We start from the raw sequence: 19238 nt of genomic DNA on the forward strand, positions 1-19238 counted from the left end.
CATGCTTAACCCCCTGGAATGAAGAAAATCTGCTGTCAATCTCCTGGTCGTCTGGCCATCAAACACCCACATGGTGTTGACTAGCTGTGGAGAATGCCACATTCTTTGTACCTTAGACAGAAGAAGAGACACCTTGATGCAGGGCTTTTAAAACGGAAATAAAGGTGGTCTGTATATTTTAGAGAGTTAGAAACACTCATCATATGGCATGTTCTTCAGCAATAATTTTTTCTACCCATACCCCATAAATTCCTACAATTTTTAGTTACGCAGCTACCAAAGTATTCATGCATAAACTGATTATGACAAGACTAAACACTTAATAAATCCAGTCTCTAATCTAATCATAATGCAGCCAGTCATGAACCAACTCTCACTCTATTTCATGAGTATCCCTCTGATTAAGTAGCTCAACCAGTCAGCGACTAGTTTATCCACAAACATTGTAAATCTTTCTGTACTTTTTATGAATAAGTTGCTTGCTGACTAGCTGGTAATTGTGGGACTTTTTAAAAACTTAACTGAATTAAATTCACCTGTCCCAACAGTCTGATATGTAGCTACACCTTCTATACAATCCAGTTTTAAAACAAATTTTGTCTGAATGCTTAGTACTCTTCATACCCTTCACTTCCCAGTTAACCTCTTTGACCTTATTTTTTAAAACTTTGCATGCTAAGCATATCACTAGTCATATGTCTCAATATGGAAATTTTTTTCATATTATAGAAATAGACACTATAAAACAGATGAAGGAAAATAGTTGACATTCCTTAGTTTAAATCAGCAAATTATAGTCAATAATACACACATTACATACTTATGTAAAAGTCTTCAAGGTTGGGGCTCTAGATTGCCAGCTCTTAGGGTAGGGAAGTGCCGCCTTATATCTTTTTAAAGCACCTAGCACACTTTTGCGAATTGTGTAAATAATTATTGATGCACAGGACCTTGTGCTTGGTCCTTGTCACCGTAGATGTATTTCACATGTAGTGCTTAGTCTTCACTTTTTCCTACATCTGTGGGTCAGTCTCCATGAAGTTCAACAAAAACTGTTTTTGTGGTGCCCCACAAGACTTATTTTCCCTTTGCGTGTTTTAGAGCAGTAGCTTCTACAGTGCTTGAACTGGGAAGAATGTTGTTATGGTTGAAATATAGATTTCAAACCAAAAAGGGAGTAAGGAAAGCAGTGAGAGCAAATCAAGTTTTGTTTATAAAATTTTTTATCAACTTCACCTGGTTAAATAATTGGTTAATGGGAAAGTAGATTTGTATGCTCTTGTGCATCCTGAAAGGAGGACTAGGTTTCTTGCTATGTATCAATGCAGCTCTTTACTGGACTTGGACTATATTTCCCCAACCCCATAACCTAGTGTATACATTGAGAACTTACCTTTAATTCATCTATGTCTCACAAACGTGAACAGCAAAATATTGTTCACTGTTTGTGAAAGGTGTTAAGTCATGTTTGTTTTGGAAGGCCACAGCACATAATGCTCTTCAGTCATGTCTGCAATAAGAGACACAGCCCTTTTGAAATAATGCCTGTATTTACCAAATGCAGAATTAAAAATGAATTTACAAGAGAGCGTGATTGCAATTTGATTACATCACTTTTATTAGTCTTACACAATTATTCCTCCCATACTGTTGTTCCATTGAAATACTTCAATCTTAATGGAGTTCAGTATTTTCAATATTGAGGATTAATGTGCATATGAAGTAGTGATGGAAATCAGTAGAAAACCGTTGCTTTTATTATTGATTGATATAGCACCATTTGTTTAGGGATTGTCTACAAAAGGATTTTTTTTGTTGTTTGTTTTTTTTGCTAAAAGGATTTCCACTGTTGCTCCAGTTGTTTCAGCTCCATCAGAACCAGTGGGAGCCCTAGTGTGCTCTGAGCAGCTGGTGTCTTTTTTAAGTGCAGTGGCCTGGATACATAAAGATACTTACGTGTTGCAACACCTAAGTTTTAGGCATCTGGAAAATTACTGGGATTCACAAAGCCTGAGTTAGGTGTCTGGGCTTCATACAATGCCTGGGGACAAATAAGCACCTTGGAATGAGATCCACAAAAGCTAGTGTGCTAGGCATGGAGCAACCTAAGCCAACCAAGTGGAGATGCTACTTAGAGGGGTGTATCTTAAGCCACATACTTTCACAGAATTTGGCACCTAAGTGTGGAGTGCAGGTAGGTGCTTAGCTCTGTTTGCAATCTGCAGCCAGGAACCCTCTCCTGGAGCTAGGCAATTTAGGTGCCTGCCTAACTGCACACAAAACGGCCTATAGGAGGAGGTCTCCCTAACCTGAGAGACAATAGATCAATGTTCAAATCCATGCTTATCAGGTAGAGCAGGGGATTTGAACTGGGGTCTCCCACATCTCCGATGAGTTCTCTAACCACTGGGCTAAAGGTTATAAGGGAGGGCTTCCTTCCTTGGCCATCTTGTGTGGAGTTAGGCAGCCTTTGAGTATGCGTAGTGGATTAGACCCTGCACATGATTTAGGTGGAGTTGTGCTGGGGATTAAGTGGGAGGTAAGCATCTGGACATCCAGAGTGAGGCAGCAGTGTACATGCTCAGAAGCAGAAACATAGGTGACTAGGGAACTTTTACTGAAAAAGCTTAGGTGCTGAGTGAATTTAGTCACCTGCAGGGTTGGGTGGCTGCCAAATAGGAGTTTTTTGGATCACAGTTGCACCTAAAAATGGGACTTAGGCCCCTAAGTCTGGGGGATAGACTTCTAAGTCTGATGTACACAAAAGTATACGCTGCGTTGTACAGCAGGATGTATTTGCTAATCAGAAAACAAAGAACAGAATGCCTGCCTTGCAGAGCTAACAAGCTAAAAGGCAAAATGTGACTGTGCAGGTACTTGAGGGATAGGGAAAACATTATCTGTAGGTTTGTCAGAAGACATTTGCACATGATTGACAGAAGAAGGGAAGTGCTATTTAAGTACTAAATATCAGATGGAAGGGTTGTGGTGCACCATTAGTTCCAAGGCTGCTCTAGGCATAGTAACATACAATAAGGTGGGTTTTAAATAAATGCTTTGCTTTGAAAATGATACCACAGTTTGTCCTATGCTTTGGATACATAGAAAACCCTTCATAACATTTCATGGCAGAGCTTTCCTGCACTTTTTTCTCTCTGCATCAGCATATGTAGTTTCTCTTCCTATTTTTCATGTTGTTGTAAGTCTTGTTACAGTTTATTTTAATCTTGCATTTTGCAAACAGTGTTCTCCAATGTTTCAATGGCATTTAAGAATTGGTTACATAAATGACTTGATATGATGTTTGTCTCAAACAGTGAATGTAGTTAATGGGAACCTCCTTGTTTTTGTATAATTAGTCATGTAATAAACGCTTTTTTATTTAATATGTCAAGTGCCTGTAACAAAAGTCACTAGGAGTCCTACAATAGTATTAAAACATATACAAGTCAAAACAACAATATAATTCCCTTACTACAGGGTTGTCTCACTCAAACAATCAAACAAAGAGATTAAACCCCAAGATAAACACAAAATATTGTTCATGTTAAAACATGACTGAACAAAGATGATCATGAAGTTAGGTATCTGATAGACAGTCATTTTCTAAACCTCAATATCAGAGCCTTTACAAATACGTATATATATGAATTACCATTATGTACCAAGAGCCTGTTCCACTGTGACCGCTTTCCCTCTAACTTCAGTGGAACAGAATTGGACCCTAAACCATTTACCAAATATAATAATAAATAAATGCTATTTTCTCAAAGTCATAAAAATGCCCTCACTGTAAATAGGAAACTATCAAATAAATTTTAATGTAATTTTGTTTTAAAAAATTTCGTGTTCAAGCTAACTTTAATTCCCTGAAAAATAAGATTATAGAGGAAAAGTTGAACTATCCTTAACTACAGAAGTAGTGAGTGCCACCATAGCTTTCGTATTCTGGTTGAGTACCCCTTACAGCAGGGGCAGGCAAACTTTTTGGCCTGAGGGCTGCATCGGGTTTCGTAAATTGTATGGAGGGCTGGTTAGGGGAGGGGTTCATGGCCTGGCCCTCACCTCCTTCCCCCCCCAGGACTCCTGCCCCAACCCCCCGTTCCCTGACGGCCCCTCTGGGCCCCTGCCCCATCCACACACCCTCGCTCCCTATCCCCTGACTGTCCCCGGACTTCCGCCACCCCTTCCAACCCCCCTTCCTTCCTGACTTCCCCCTAGGACCCCTGTTTCCCCCCCAACCACCATCCACACCCTCACCCCACTGACCACCACCCCGAACTCCACTGCCCTCTATCTAACCCTCCCTGCTCCCTGCCCCCTTACTGTGCTGCCTAGAGCACCAGTGGCTGGTGGCACGGCAGCCGGGCCATGCTGCCGCCACCACGCAGCACAGAGCACTGCCCCAGAAGCTCACAGCCCTGCCGCCCAGAGCATTGCGCCAGCAGCAGAGCGAGTGAGCTGAGGCTGCGGGCGAGAGGGAACAGCGGGAGAGGGGCCAGGGGCAAGCCTCCCAGGCCAGAAGTTCGGGGGCTAGGCAGGACAGTCTCGCAGTCTGAATGTGGCCCATGGGCCGGTAGGTTGTCCATCCCTGCCTTACAGCATGCTGCATAGTAATGAGTTCCCACTAGGCAACTAAAAATTAATCACTCATTTAAATTAAATGAACTAAAAAAAGTGAAGGTTTCCAAACTTATTCTAGTTAGTGTAACATTGTTGTTTTTTATTTTAAATTTCCAACTATAGAGGAGAACTATTATTTTGGCCACAACAAAACTTACAGAAGACAAAGTATGTTTCTGAACAATCCATTGCCATGATAGTGATTAGGGAGCCAGAAATAATACAATCATGTGAGTGTGTAAATAATTATGTAGTTGTTGATTTAAAAAAAACCTGTCATATCATTATGCTCCAAAGCCTAAACATTCATTTTCTGCCCTGAAGGTTGCTAAGATAACTGTAAAAATGTGCATTTAATGTAACTGATGAGCCAATGTCTGTGTCAGGCCTGGTCTATGCTAATAAGCTAGATCAACCCCGCTGTGTCAGTAGGATACGAAAAATCCCCACCCCTGAACTACATAGTTAAGCTGACCTAAGTCCCTGTGTAGATAGCACTAGGTCAATGGAAGAATTCTCCTGCTGACCTAGCTACCATCTCATTGCAGGGAATTTCTACACTGAAGCGCTACAATGGCGTAGCTGCAGCTGTGCCACTGTATTGTTTCAAATGTAGACAAGCCCTAAATCTGCAGGCAGCCTGAAGCAATACCTTTTGGAAGCTATGAAGTGTTCCCATGGGATGTTAACTCAAATTTACTTAAGTCAATTTAAGTATCTGTCTTGCTGGATGTAGTGGCGATATTGGGGATATTGGTTAGCTAGTTACTGCTATGGGCTGCTGGGATGAGGAATTCAATTTCCCTCTCTCAAATTGAATCACATTCACATCTGTCCATAAGGAAGGAAGTATGGAGGAGATGCATCACCTCATTAGTACCAAAAGCCTCAAGGACTTTTTGAAGTAAAGCTCAGACTTTCACTGGGCTTTAACTCAACTAGTTTAACACAAATTACCTTGTTTTAGCTAGAGTTTTAGACAATATTAGTTAGATTGAGCTAGCTAACATACTCTACCATCACACCTTTAAATTCTAGTCAAGTCAAGGCCCTGGAACGCCTTGCAAAGTTAGGCATTGCAACAAAGCAGACAGTGAACAGCTAAATATTAAATATGAGTATTAAATACCAGCAAGTTTTTATTGCTCTCTCAAAGACTAACTTTATTTCCTAGGGGTCCAGAAATGAGAACCAGGACTGTTCTTAGATATTTGTTGACGTATAATCCATCCAGTTTCTTAAAGAACCAGCATCCCTCCACATCCTTGGTGAAAGGAAGATTATGTTTATAACACACAATTAACAAACACTTATCAGTAATGTTTATAATATCATCTGGCCAAGATAATAATATATATGTTTTAATTCAGCTTTATAAAAGGAGAATAATTTTTAAAACTCATAATTTTAAAAGGGAGACTATTACGGCTGGGAGGTCTAAAAATTGAATTTGCTTGACGTTTGTCACATATTGAAGGATTTAGAGTATCTGTAATCACAAAAGTATGTGTATTTCCAAATCAACCTATGCCAATCCCAGAGAAATGCTACTCCCCTGCCCCCAGTGTGATTTGATTTGAGATTCAGAGTAAATACAGATGTGCTCCCACCCTTCTTTCTACATCATGACACATGTGTATTGATTTTACTATGGATCTCAGTAAATTGGTGTCAGATTTTTCACCCTCTTTCTCCTCCCCTTCTCCCAGCATAAGGTTTAAAATAATTTACTTTAGCTAATGGGCATGCAACATATTTTAAAAATCTATGCAGGATCTAGCAACTGCTGCACTTCATTTCATGATGTATAACAAAAATACAAGAGACTCAGAAAAGGACAGAGAATGATTGGATGTTTCTGTCAGAAGGAGATAATAATACTGTACTAGGATTATTTGATTTTGAAATAGAAGTGTAAGAGGAGATATGATAGTGATACAGTATAGAAAATTTGATTCAGACACTTCACACATTAGCAAGATAGCTCACCTAAGATGTGACGCTTGTAAAAATGGTCATGTTAGAATCAAATTAGCTGTTTAAAATGGTCAAGGTAAACAAGACTCAATTAGGAAGAACATGACTATTTATCTAGATACTGTAGCTTTATACATCTGAACTGCTCTTCTAAACACACTACAGTACATGTTGCAAGCTTGCACTGGATAGCATTTCAGTTTTTGCTTCAGAAAAGTGATAGACATTATATAAACATGTTAATGTTGGGTACAGAATTTAATAGAAAATTTAATTTTGTAGTTTAACTTGTCCATTGGGCTATTCATTTTGTGATTACAATCCATGTATATTTACAGGTGCGAAATTATCTGCAGGAGTGGCTCTCTTTTTGTTCTCTGGAGATAGAGAATTATTGGACAATTATAAGGAAAAACTAATAATAAACTGAGTATAACGGACAGAGTTTTTAAAAAACGGTGACAAAATTATAAGCTAATAATATACTGGAGGCCAGTTAGTCACTCCCATTTCTGTCGTCCCATAATAAAAAGGAAACATTCTGTTAAATAGAAATTTAGAACAGCTAAAATAAATTGTTTTTCTGAATAATGGATAAGTAAGCAGTGGCAGAAAGGTCCACATAGTCTATCATTTTAGGAAGACCAAATATCTGTAGTTACATTGCTATGAACATTTTTATAAAGGCTTTCTCTCCTCATGCTTCAGGGCATAAACTGTCAGCTGCATTCAGGAAGAAATTTTCTCCCCATTGCCTTAGTCTTGTACAATGGATGGGAAACATTTTGTGGATCTTTTTAAATCTTCCTCTGAGGCATTATAGGCCAGAGACAGGATCCCAAACTAGCTGAATCATTGGTTTCTTTCAGTATTGCAAATCCTATGTATCTATGCCTTCATATTAATTGGGGTGGGAGAAGTCTGTTTGGTCTCTTATATGTGCATCATATTTCAGCAGTTTTCATCAAACAGAGAGAATATAGTATGCATAGAATTCCCCAAGCTCCCACATGCACACCGTCCTGATGCATGAACTATGTAAAAATCTTGTTTTGTTTAAATGTCATCACTTAAAAAATATCTGCAGTTCTGAGGGATAAATTTTTAAATGTGGGACAACTTCAGATTAGATAAATTTTGTAGATTTCCTGCCTTGATAATGATTGTCTGCTTATGGCACTAACTATGGGGCCATCAGGGTGCTAATCACATATCTCTGACACTACTGAACAGTTGGGGAAACCGCTTATTCAGAGTTTCCCTTTCTTTCAGGAAGTGAAACCATGGGAAGAAGTTAACATAGTTTTGGAAGGAGAGAAATGACAGAAGAGGGACCAGGTCCTCAAACAGCTCTCTGAAAGTGCCTGCGGAGACTAGCACAGTAATTAATACACTGCATGGTGGTCGTACAGTTTATATCAAACTGCTCAGGCCAAACAGTAATATCCTTATTGTTAGAAACCAACATGTTTTAAAATTATGTAACAGCTTCTATATGTATTGCCGTAACTGCTTCTAACTGTCGTGAGTTGGATAGTGTCCTCACAGCACAATAAACTAAAAATGAACAAACTGGGATGGGATGAAAACAATTAGATATCTAGTATCAGAGGGGTAGCCGTGTTAGTCTGGATCTGTAAAAGCAGCAGAGAATCCTGTGGCACCTTATAGACTAACAGACGTTTTGGAGCGTGAGCTTTCGTGTGGCATACCCACTGTCGTCAGACGCAGGTAAGTGAGAAATTCCTAGGGGAGGTAATATATATGCTAGCAGCAAGCTAAGATAACGAGTTAGTCGTCAGGGAGGGTGAGGGTCCTGTTCTTAGCAGTAGAGTTGTGAAAACCAAGAGCGATAAACTGGTTCTTGTAATTGGCAGCCATGCACAGTCTTTGTGAGTCCACCGCTGATAGTGTCAATTTGCAAATGAACTGAAGCTCAGCAGTTCTTTTGAAGTCTGGTCCTTGAAGTTGTTTTTCTGCGAGGATAGCCACCTTGGTCTGCTATTGTGTGGCCAGAGGTTTGAATACCAAACACTACAAAATCTCCACCAAGATTCTCAAATACATACCCAGCACGAGAAATTAGGAAACAGTCAACAGAGCCAGACGTGTAACCAGAAGCCTCGCCTACTGCAGACAAACCAAGAAGAGAAACCAACAGGACTCACTTGGCCAATCACTTACAGCCCCAGCGTAAAATCCCTCCAACGGCATCATTAGGATCTACACCCTCTGGACATATGATTCCCCACTTTTCACGGATCGTGGTGGGCAGGCATATCCTTGCCACAACAACCTGCCAACCATGACAACTATGCTCAGAGAACGCCACACCTCCATAGTAACTCTAGCTAGAACCAGATCCATGCAACAAACCTCAGATGCCATCTGCCCACATATCTACACCAGCACCCATCATAGGACCTAACCAGATTCAGCCATACAAAATACACTGGTTTCATTCACCTGCACGTCCACCCAAGTAATATACGCCATCAATATGCGCAATCCCCTTGCTATGTACATCGCCAACTGGAACAATCACTACGGAAAAAAGGATAAATGGACACAATCAGATACTCAGGAATGGCATATACAAAACCTGTAGCAGAGAGCACTTCAAGCCTCCCTGGCCACACAATGCAGACCTTAATGGTGCTATCCTGGCAGCAAAAGAAATCAGGACCAGACTTCAAAGAAAACGGCTGAGTTCAGTTCATTTGCAAATTTACACTATCATTCTTGGACCTCAACAAAGACTCTGTGAATGGTTGCCAATTAAAAACCAAGTTTCCTCCCTTGGGTTTCACACTCTAACTGCATAAACTGGACCTCGACCCTCCCTGACTGAACTAACTCGTTATCTCTAGCTTGCTTGCTAGCATATGATATACCTGCCCCTGGAAATTTCCACTACCTGCGTCTGACGAAGTGGGTATTCACCCACGAAAGCTCACGCTCCAAAACGTCTGTTAGTCTATAAGGTGCCACAGGATTCTCTGCTGCTTTTAATTAGATATCTAGACACTCAAAATGTTCAGGCCCCAAATTTAGCTCATCTTTTAAAGTTAGAGTTAGAAATGTTCTGAGTCTACCAAGGTGTGTCTTCAGTTGATAGTTCTGGACTGAATAAATGAAGATAAGCTGTTAGTTTAGCTTTCAATTGTAAATTAATTACCCTCAGGTAAATTAAACATCCTGATGGGGAGTCTGCGTTGAAGTTGAAAGACAAGGTGATATACACTCCTGTCAAACTTCATTTGCTGCATCCACGATTGCCTGCCCTTCTGTCCCCTTTACCCAGACTCCTCCTATCCACTCTTTAAAAAGGAGGGCAGTGGTGAATTGATTTGCACTTGGTAGTGAGCCATGACCCAATTCTCCCCTCCTCCAGGTAAGTCTGGCCTGCGTGGATCCAGGTTATACAATGTCAGGTGGTACAGTGTCCTTTATCACTGCATGCCATAAGCTTAATAACTATGTATTCGCAAAAGGAGTTGGCTGATTCATATTTCTGCCACATCAAATCAATTTGGGATTTACCAATTCTGTTTTTTTAAACTCAAAATTGGTCTCAATCCCCAAAGTAGTGTACTGTATTACATAAAAAAGAACAGACTTTGAAGTTGCCAATATTTTTATATAGTATACAACAGCTACGAACGACAACATTTTTTAAAAGGTCCCAGTTTGGGGGCTTTCTAGCTCCATAGTCTTTATAGCTGTAAATGCTCTAATTCACAATCTGAGCATATCCTCACTTTTTTAAAAAAAATTGCCATGCTAAATATTTTATTGTGGGAGCTTTCTTACCAGAACCCATAAAACCTCTCACAAAATCCCTTGGTTTTTTCTCACCTGCACTCTTGAAACTGGTACAACTACTTCATTAATTCTGATGCAATGGAACAGCCAGTCTTTTCACAGCTATCTTTTATTTTATGTCCTGCAAAAGAGGCAATCAGGATGCAAAATATATTAAAAAAACAGAACTGTCTAGCTGTCTTCAGGATATGTGGCAATTCTTCAAACTCAACCAAAAATATTGAGGTGCATTTTATTGCTACTCAAGCGTTACATCTCATTAAAGCAGCATATCCTGGAGATACCAGAAAACACACCTCAAAGTGGCATTTGATTGTATAAAGGGAGCAAAGTAGTTCACAACAGATGCTCGTGTGGCTCGGTTCTCTTCTAAACTAGAATTTGCCTGGTGTCTGTTTCTGTTCTCTTAGCAACTTACTCGTTATCCTGGAAAATGTAGGTCTCCTGAAGGTATTGCACCCACAGGTTTGCTGAGTACAGTCTCCATGCTACTCAGAGAAGAGAAGCCTCCCAGTTTAAGGCCTACTTTCCTCTTTGGGTTTGTGAGTTTACAAGGTGAGGGAGGGGAGGTTACAATATTTGGTGAATGTACAAAAAGACTCTTCCTCCCAATAACATGAGCTTTCTTTACATAATCTCTAGCCCAACAATTAGAAAATATAAAAATGGATGTGTAGTTCATTTTATTGTCCTCTTACAAGTATCTTTTGGGTATCTGGTGGGGTTATTCATTCCTAATGTGGTGCACCTTTAGCAAGCTCTTTTGAAGCTTGTGTTACTTGTCAGTCAGAAGAATTAGTATGTGATGTGGAACTCAAGGGCAGCACTGTTTTTGTTTGTTTTGTTTTGTTTTGTTTTTCTGTAAATTGCTTTAAGAATGAAATGCTTCATATGTCACAATTGATTTTGGGGTGGTGGAGGATGTTGGAGGATGTTTTGGGCATCTTATGGGTGTTGCAGAGTTTGTTCCTGTACAAGAATGATGGAATCTACTGCTTAAGGTACTTTTAAACGGCAAAGAATTCACTGCAATATTGAGTTTCAGAGGCTAGGTCAAGTGACTCAGGCCCATGCTACAGGGCTAAAAATAGCTTGGGCTAGAGCTCAGGCTCTGAGAGCCACCCCCCTCACTGGGTTTCAGAACCTGAACTCCAGCCTGAGCGGGAACATCTACGCTGATATTTTTAGCCCCATAGCACAAGCCCGTGTTAGTTGATCCAGGTTCTGAGACTCATTGCCGTTCTTTTTTGTTTGTTTGTTTGTGGGGTTTTTTTGCAATGTAGACATACGCTAAATTACCCTAGGACAGGGGCAGGCAAACTTTTTGGCATGAGGGCCACATCGGGTTTCCAGAATTGTATGGCGGGCCGGTTAGCAAAGGTTGTGCCTCCCCAAACAGCCAAGCATGGCCCGGCCCTGCCCCTATCCGACCCCTCCTGCTTCTCGCCCCCTGACGCCCCCCCAGGACACCTGCCCCCTCCAACTCCCCTGTTCCCTGACTTCCCCTGACTGCCCCCCGCTGTCCCATCCAACCCCCCTCTCATTTCTGACTGCTCCCCCGGGACCTCTGTCCCCATTCAACTCCCCTGTTCCCTGCCCTCTGACTGCCCCGACCCCTAACTACCACCCTGAACTCCCTTGCCCTGCTCCCTGTCCCCTTACCGCACTGCCTAGAGCGCCGGTGGCTGGCGGCACTACAGCCACACCACCTGGCTGGAGCCAGCCACGCCACCGCACAGCACAGAGCACTGGGTCAGGCCAGGCTCTGCAGCTGCGCTGCCCCAGGAGCTGACAGCCCCGCTGCCCAGAGCATTGCACCAGCGGTGGAGTGAGCTGAGGCTGCAGGGGAGGGGAACCGCAGGGGAGGGGCTGGGGCGAGCCTCCTGGGGCAGGAGCTATGGGGCCAGGCAGGAGGGTCCCACAGGCTGTAGTTTGCCCACCTCTGCCTTAGGATATAATGCTAAAACTCACTGCAGTTACCATTGGTTCATGCTGCAGGGGGTACAGTTAGCTCCCAACTGGACAGGAAAGGGGTGGGAGTATCTATCTTGCTAGAGTGAAAAGGCAGCTAGGACAGCAGGAAAGCCTTAAAAACAGGTAAGGCAGGAAAGGGCCTGTGAATCATGTTATTCTTTTGTAATTGAATTACTAGTTCAGCTAAAATCATGGAAGAGGTTAAGTTTGGACACTAGCTCAAGGTCCGTGGGTCCATGTGTTCTCATAGGAATTTGTTAAGACATATAGAGCAGTTAGTACTGGAGACTAATTGGTTGCTGATTTCAGGAAGGGTATAATCAAGAGAACGAGTTGAAAAAATTAACAACTCTTTTTCCGTTAAAAAATATGATTTAGTTGAAACACAAATGTTTTGGGGAAAGAATCTCTGTTTTGACCAAATATTTGTTGGGAAGGTTTCTTAGGTCCAGGAGGAAAGCTGGTGGGCGGGGAGAGGGGAGAGAGAGAGAATAAGCACCATCTGAGAATATCCAAATAGGTGATTAGGGCTCTCTACCTAATTTGGAGCAGGGACACTCGCATTCCAGGTAAGTGCCCTAGTCACCTGGCTATTGGCTACTTTGAGGTGGCGCGCTCTCTTCATGAAAAATTTCGACACAGGTCTCATTTTCATTCTGCATTGGAACTAAAGATATGTCAAAACCTCAGATTTTCATGACATTGATTTTTTTTGTTTTGTTTTCTAGCCAGTCCTAACAATCAATGCTCTTCTGCTTTCTCTTTCCTTATCTCTCTACTGCTATCTTACATAAAGCTTTTTAGTGGGCAGATGGACTATATTAGTGTTCTCTCTCTTCTCTTTCCTTGATTGCAATCCATTATTTGATATCCCCTCTGAGAAATATTATGACGTTGAGGGCACATCAACAATTTGTGATCCTCCGTTTCTTCCAGTACCTTGTTTCCTTAAAAGAACTGCAATATGTAAAATGATAGATTTAAACAGTTTTATTATGGAATTTAGCCTCTAAGTTCTTGATTAGACTAGAACAATGAAGGTTGTCTTTTGTTCACAGAAACAGTCAGATATATTCTGTCCTAATTTATTAATTGAATAATTTTTAATTACTAAGATGACTCCTTTATGCTTTTATTTTTAAAATGTAACAGTTCAGGAGAAATTATGTTTTCTTCAAAGACCCCTAACTATTCTCTGTTTACTGGGCTCAGTCTGACTCCTGGTAATGTATGTTATGACATACACTACTTTTTTCATTCTATAAGTCCCAAGTTTCCTAACTGCAGAGCTTCTTTACTATGCTGTTCAGCTGCTGCATTTGCCTCTGAGTTACAATTTTCGTAATAAAGAAAACTGTCAAATGTTATCAACAAGAAATAGTCCCAACCCACCAAATGAAATCTAAAAGTGAGAGATCTTTTGCAGTCATTTAAGCTGAAGGGAGGTTTGTGACAAATGCAAATTGAATCAAGCTTTCCTGGCATTGTGGGAAGCTATCCACAGTTGCTTCACAATTACATTTTATTGAGGCTTTTCCCTTCTAGAAAATGGTGTTTTCTTAATATATTTGTAGGTTATAAGAACTTTGTTCAGCATAATGCTTGAAAGTTTTTAAATGGAAAAATACGTTTGACATCTGAAATCTATTGAGAAGAAACGAAAGCTTTTATTAAAGCTTGTCAGTCTATTTCTGTGTTTGAAAGTTTAATAATTTAAAAAAAAGTAAATTCAAGTTTTTTCTTTTTTCAAATAAGCTGTATCAGTGAAAAAGGATTTCTTGTGTCATGAAATTGCTGGCTCTTTTGCCTTTAGGTTTTGAGAGACTGAGAACTAGAAATGTAATTAAAATCTTATTGTCTCTTTGTCTGCATTTTTAATTTTAAATTCAAACCCTTATGCAGTTTAATAGAGCTTTTATACCTCCATCTAAGTGACTAAAGTAATTTAGTCTTGTATACATGTTGGTCAAGTATTTTGTGACTGAAAGCTCAAGTGTAGTTGAATGGTAGTGATTTGAAGCTCAGTCAGTGATGGGACACTAAATGAATATGTTGCCCTTTAATCAAGAGCACTTGGAGTCTATGGTGTTCAGATGCTCTACAGAGAGCATAGAAAAGCTATCCATCACTTTGTGACAGTTCAGTCTTTTAGTGGATGAGTAAAATTTTAGTCAGTCTTTCTCAGGCAGATGGAATATGAGATGTTTCAAGCCATTTCAAAACAGAAAAGTTTGAAGGAATACAGTACAGATCATTTTCTCACAGTGGGTAACTTTTTTTTCACTTTATTTATTTAGATTGCAGTTTAACTATTTTTCATGCCATGGTCCAAACAAGAAAATGCTTTTTACAGCAAGCTAAATTACTTCTAAACTCCAGTCACCTTTTTCTGAGTTAATTTGCATAGAATAACACTTCATATTTAGCTGAGCCATTCAGCTGTTTGGTGGAAGGGGAAGGACAGATTTTTTTCCATTCTTTTTCAAGGGTTTTATAAATATATGCAGGCATCATCAATGAAAAATATGTTAAGCTTTTTTCCTCCATAAATGAAGCATCCACTTCAATATTTCAGCCTCCCGGTAACTTTGGCTTGGAAAAATGGTTTGGCTTGAATATTGCCATATTTCTCTGAGGGCAAGGGAGATTGTTTATAGAAAATATGGAGGAAATTGGCCAAACTTCTTTTCAGTTATAGGTCACTTAGAAAACTAATCTAGTTTGTCTCTTTGTTTATACCCCTTCATCTTTCCTTTCTAACTTGTGCACGGCTGTGTTTGAAGAAAATAGCTTGTAATTAAGCAAGAGTATTATTTTTTGTTGTGAGTTTTTGGGGCACAGTTCTATTTCCAGTGAAATTTTTGCCTTTAATGTCAATCAATGGGAGTATGATCAGGCAGTGTGAGCCCTGATTCTCCATCTTATTTATGCTGAGGTGGCAACAGTGAAACTCCATTAACTTAAATGGATTTACTCCTCATTTGTACTGTATGCATGAGCATATTGCCCATACTACTGGCTGGTTGTAGTTTATAAGAATATTGTTCGGCCATGTACTTAGTACCCATCCTTCAGAATAAAACTTGCTGTATAAATGCAATATTTTCTCCTGGTATGTGAACAGTCTCAAGCCAAGATCTCTGGTTCTTGGTTCTTTTCCTCATCCAAAATAAGCACGTGGAAGCCTTTGATCCTCTTGAAAGGGGAGTGCTCTTAAAAAGACAATATATGCCAGAAGTCTGAAAAAGAAAAGGTTGGGGGAATTGCATCAAGTTTCCTTTTCCAATAGGAAGGAAGGAGAAATGTTTTCTACTGAACCCAAGAACCAGTAACATTCAACCAGGTCGGGAAGACTTGTGCTGTCTGTGCATTTATTATTTATTATTTGTATTACTATAGTACCTAAGAGCCCTAGTAATGGACCAGGACCCCATGCTACTGAATAAATCTTTATAGTTATCCCCTTTTCTGTCACAAAAATGAATATCTGGTGTTAATCTTGACACTCAGGAGGGAGTGCTGTTATCCCATCCTGATGCTGTTACTGAGACTTCAGTGCATTTGTTTTGGGGAATCCACTATTCTAAATTTTCCTACCAGCAATATTGCAAAGCTATCATTTTATGTAAGAATAAAGCCCATCTAATTGTGACAGATTCACCCCCACATCATCTCCAGTGATCTATAGTGCTAATTTTCCTCTTCTGGAGAATTGGTGCTCAACTTTTCAGTATCTGCAGACACTTCACCACTCAGCGTTAAAGGAATTAAAAGTATTCAGAAAGTAAAAAAACCTGTAGCAAGCTCGTTATAAAGTGAGAGCTAATATATTAAAACAGCTTAATAAATGTTACAGTATGATTAGTATTAGTTGGTATTTGGGGAAATATCTGACATTCAAAGTCTTCTCCCTGTTTTGAGAAGTCCGCTGCTATTGTTGTTGCTATCACCCAGTGACATTCTTTAGTGTATTTCAATATGCATTTTTCAGTTACCTTAATTTGCTACCAGTGAAAATACAAATTTAACCCATTCCTCAGTTTTTAAATACCATGTTGCTCCCTGGCCAGTTGCTACATCATTATACTCTAATCAAGATGTCATGCAATCCTGTAAAGATGTGACAAGTTGAGTATCACCAGAGGCGGCTTCAGGCACCAGCACGCCAAGCACGTGCCTGGGTTGGCAAGCCATGGGGGACGCTCTGCCGCTTGCCACGAGGGCGGCAGGCAGGTTGCCTTCAGCAGCATGCCTGCGGAGGGTCTGCTGGGCCCACGGCTTCGGCGGACCTCCCGCAGGCAAGCCGCCCAAGACAGCCTGCCTGCTGTGCTTGGGGCAGCAAAATACCTAGAGCTGCTCTTGAGTATCACAGCTTTGAAGTTTAACCTGTACTCCAAAGATGCTATAGATAATCATATGGCTCACAGGAAGTGGACAATATTGAGTCAAGAATTCCAATGCAGAATTTCCTGATTGAAAGAGAAGTATTGGGAGTCAGCTATCTAAAGACTACTGTAATAACCAAAGAGACAAGGTGGGTGAGGTAATATCTTTTATTGGACCAACTTCTGTTGATGAGAGAGACAAGCTTTCAAGCCATAGGGTGGTTTCTCTCTCTTGCCAACAGAAGTTGGTCCAATAAAAGATATTACCTCACCCACCTTGTCTCTCTAATATCCTGGGACTGACATGACTACAGCTATACCGTATACAGTAATAACCAAAGACAGATTATCAGCCCTTCATAATACAGAGGTCAGAGACGAGTCTGCCCTCTGCAGGCCCAATCATGTGCTCACTGAAGTCGGTGGCAATTTTGCTATTGATTTCTAGGGCCTGATCAAGCATGAAAGCTCCTTTACTGTTCACACTGGTTGTCTACGTGAGGCAAAACCATAATACTAAAAGTATTACACAGTAAAAACTATTATGAAAACAAAAATACTGTATAGAAGATTCTTTATAACTGAAGTACTCAACGTAAGATCTATGGTAAAAATTGGCTAAAAATGTTATTTTTTACTTCATAAACAGTTCCCATCTTTCTTTTTCTTACAGTTTAATATCAAGTCACAGTTTCACAAACAAAACTTCGATTTGGAATTTTTATCGTCAAGTACTTCCATTTGGAATTGTAGTTTTTGAAGTACCGTTTGGAACAGCCAGCAGAAGGGGGCATAAGATCAGATAAATTACCTACAATAGTGTATACATGCAGTTTCTTTCCAATCCATATCACCAATTTCCTTGTGTCAGCAGTAGGGTGCCAGCATTGTAGGGTCTGATAGCTGTTGCTGTAAAAAACAAAAAACCCTACACCTTTATATATTTTTTTCACAAAATACTACAATAAAGTTGAAACCATATTATAAAATACGGTACACAAACTAAATGTAGTCCAAATGGATTGGGAAATGACATCGTCAGCATAAATCAGTTATTCCAATATGGAATTTTCATCCCCTTTTTAAAAGCTAGAGAATTATGTAGTTTCACTGAAGAAATACTTAAAATGCAGACAAGCAGTTTCACAGCAAACTAATTAGACTTGGAACTCAGTCCCCCCCAAAACCCACATTGCTGATTCCACCTCAAAACAGCCAAAACAAAGAGTTCTGCTTCCATGTTCTATAAGTTTCTGCTGTCCTTTCCCAAAATTAAACCAGATGGATGAAGAAATCTTTGGGGATGAGATGTGAAATAAAATACATCAGAGGCAGGGAATCTGGAACAAAATATGTAGAAAAATGAATAAATCTATCAAAACCTGGGACTGAAACTAATGTGCAAGTAGGCAGCTTTCCCAGCCTGCTCTACGAGTACAATCCAGATGTTATCTAGAATCCAAACTAAACTCATTCCTGGGGTTTGGCTTTATTAACAAAGAAACCAACATTAAGGTAGCAAAACTCAGCTCAGATCTGCTCCCCAGACTCGTCTGCTTCTGTGGCCCATTTGTTGCGAGTGCTCTGCCTAAGCCAGAGGCCCTCTTCCTCCAGACTCTTACCTCTCATCCAAGAGGGGTAGTTATTTATCTCCCTGACTGGGCAGCAGTCCATCCCTATTCATCAAAGCACTCAAACCATAATTAAGTCCCACCAAATAGGGATGGATTTAAGCATGTGCTTAAATGTTCTGCTGAACTGGGCCCCAAATCAGAAAAACCTACCTAATCCTTTCCCAGCAGGATTAACATCTGCTGCTAATATAGGTTGTTTCAGGCAAACACTGTCAACCTATTACAATATTTTTTATTATATTTATGACAAAGTACTTGCTATTTTTAGGTTATTATAATCCAAATGCTGGATAGTGAAGTAAACTGGGGAGGAGGTATGAATTTAGCAGGAATTTAGCCACTGAGTGATATAGGGTTCGCAGCACACATTGAGCAGGATATCTCTCTTTGAGATATATACTTCCTCATTGTGCTGCTGAAAACCTGACTATTTAATAAAACTGAGACTGAAAGGAGCTTTATGAGAACCAAGTCCACTCTTAATTCTGGTTTTACTAACATTAGAAAAGTGAGCAATTAATTTCTTTACTGCCCCAAACTCTAAATCCAAGCAGAGCTATACCACTGGGAGATTTGTTTCACTAATGTTAGAATGGGAGAGGATACCTTTACTGAGCACTAATTATCCTTTGAGGTCTTTCAGGTTCTTAGCAGTGGTTTGTTCTTGTTTATCATTATACTATTCAATTTCAAGTTGCATGGGTATTATAATAGAAAAACAGGATCATATTAGTTGAAATTAATTTGAATGTTTATTTCGCCTCTTGAAACTTAAAAAAATAGTCTGAAACAATAAGTGATGTTTGTGATTTAAACCACT

The 19238-nt window shown here is 40.1% G+C and overlaps 1 protein-coding gene across 2 annotated transcripts in view; it reads left to right on the forward strand.

Annotated features, from left to right (window-relative positions):
* The window catches only part of INO80C (INO80 complex subunit C), a 39754-nt gene that overhangs the window by 2103 nt on the left and 18413 nt on the right, over positions 1-19238 (forward strand). The gene's annotated exons all lie outside the window — the stretch shown is intronic.

The sequence above is a fragment of the Chelonoidis abingdonii genome, chromosome 2 (genome assembly GCF_003597395.2).
Source record: "Chelonoidis abingdonii isolate Lonesome George chromosome 2, CheloAbing_2.0, whole genome shotgun sequence".
In the NCBI taxonomy this organism is placed as follows: domain Eukaryota; kingdom Metazoa; phylum Chordata; order Testudines; family Testudinidae; genus Chelonoidis; species Chelonoidis abingdonii.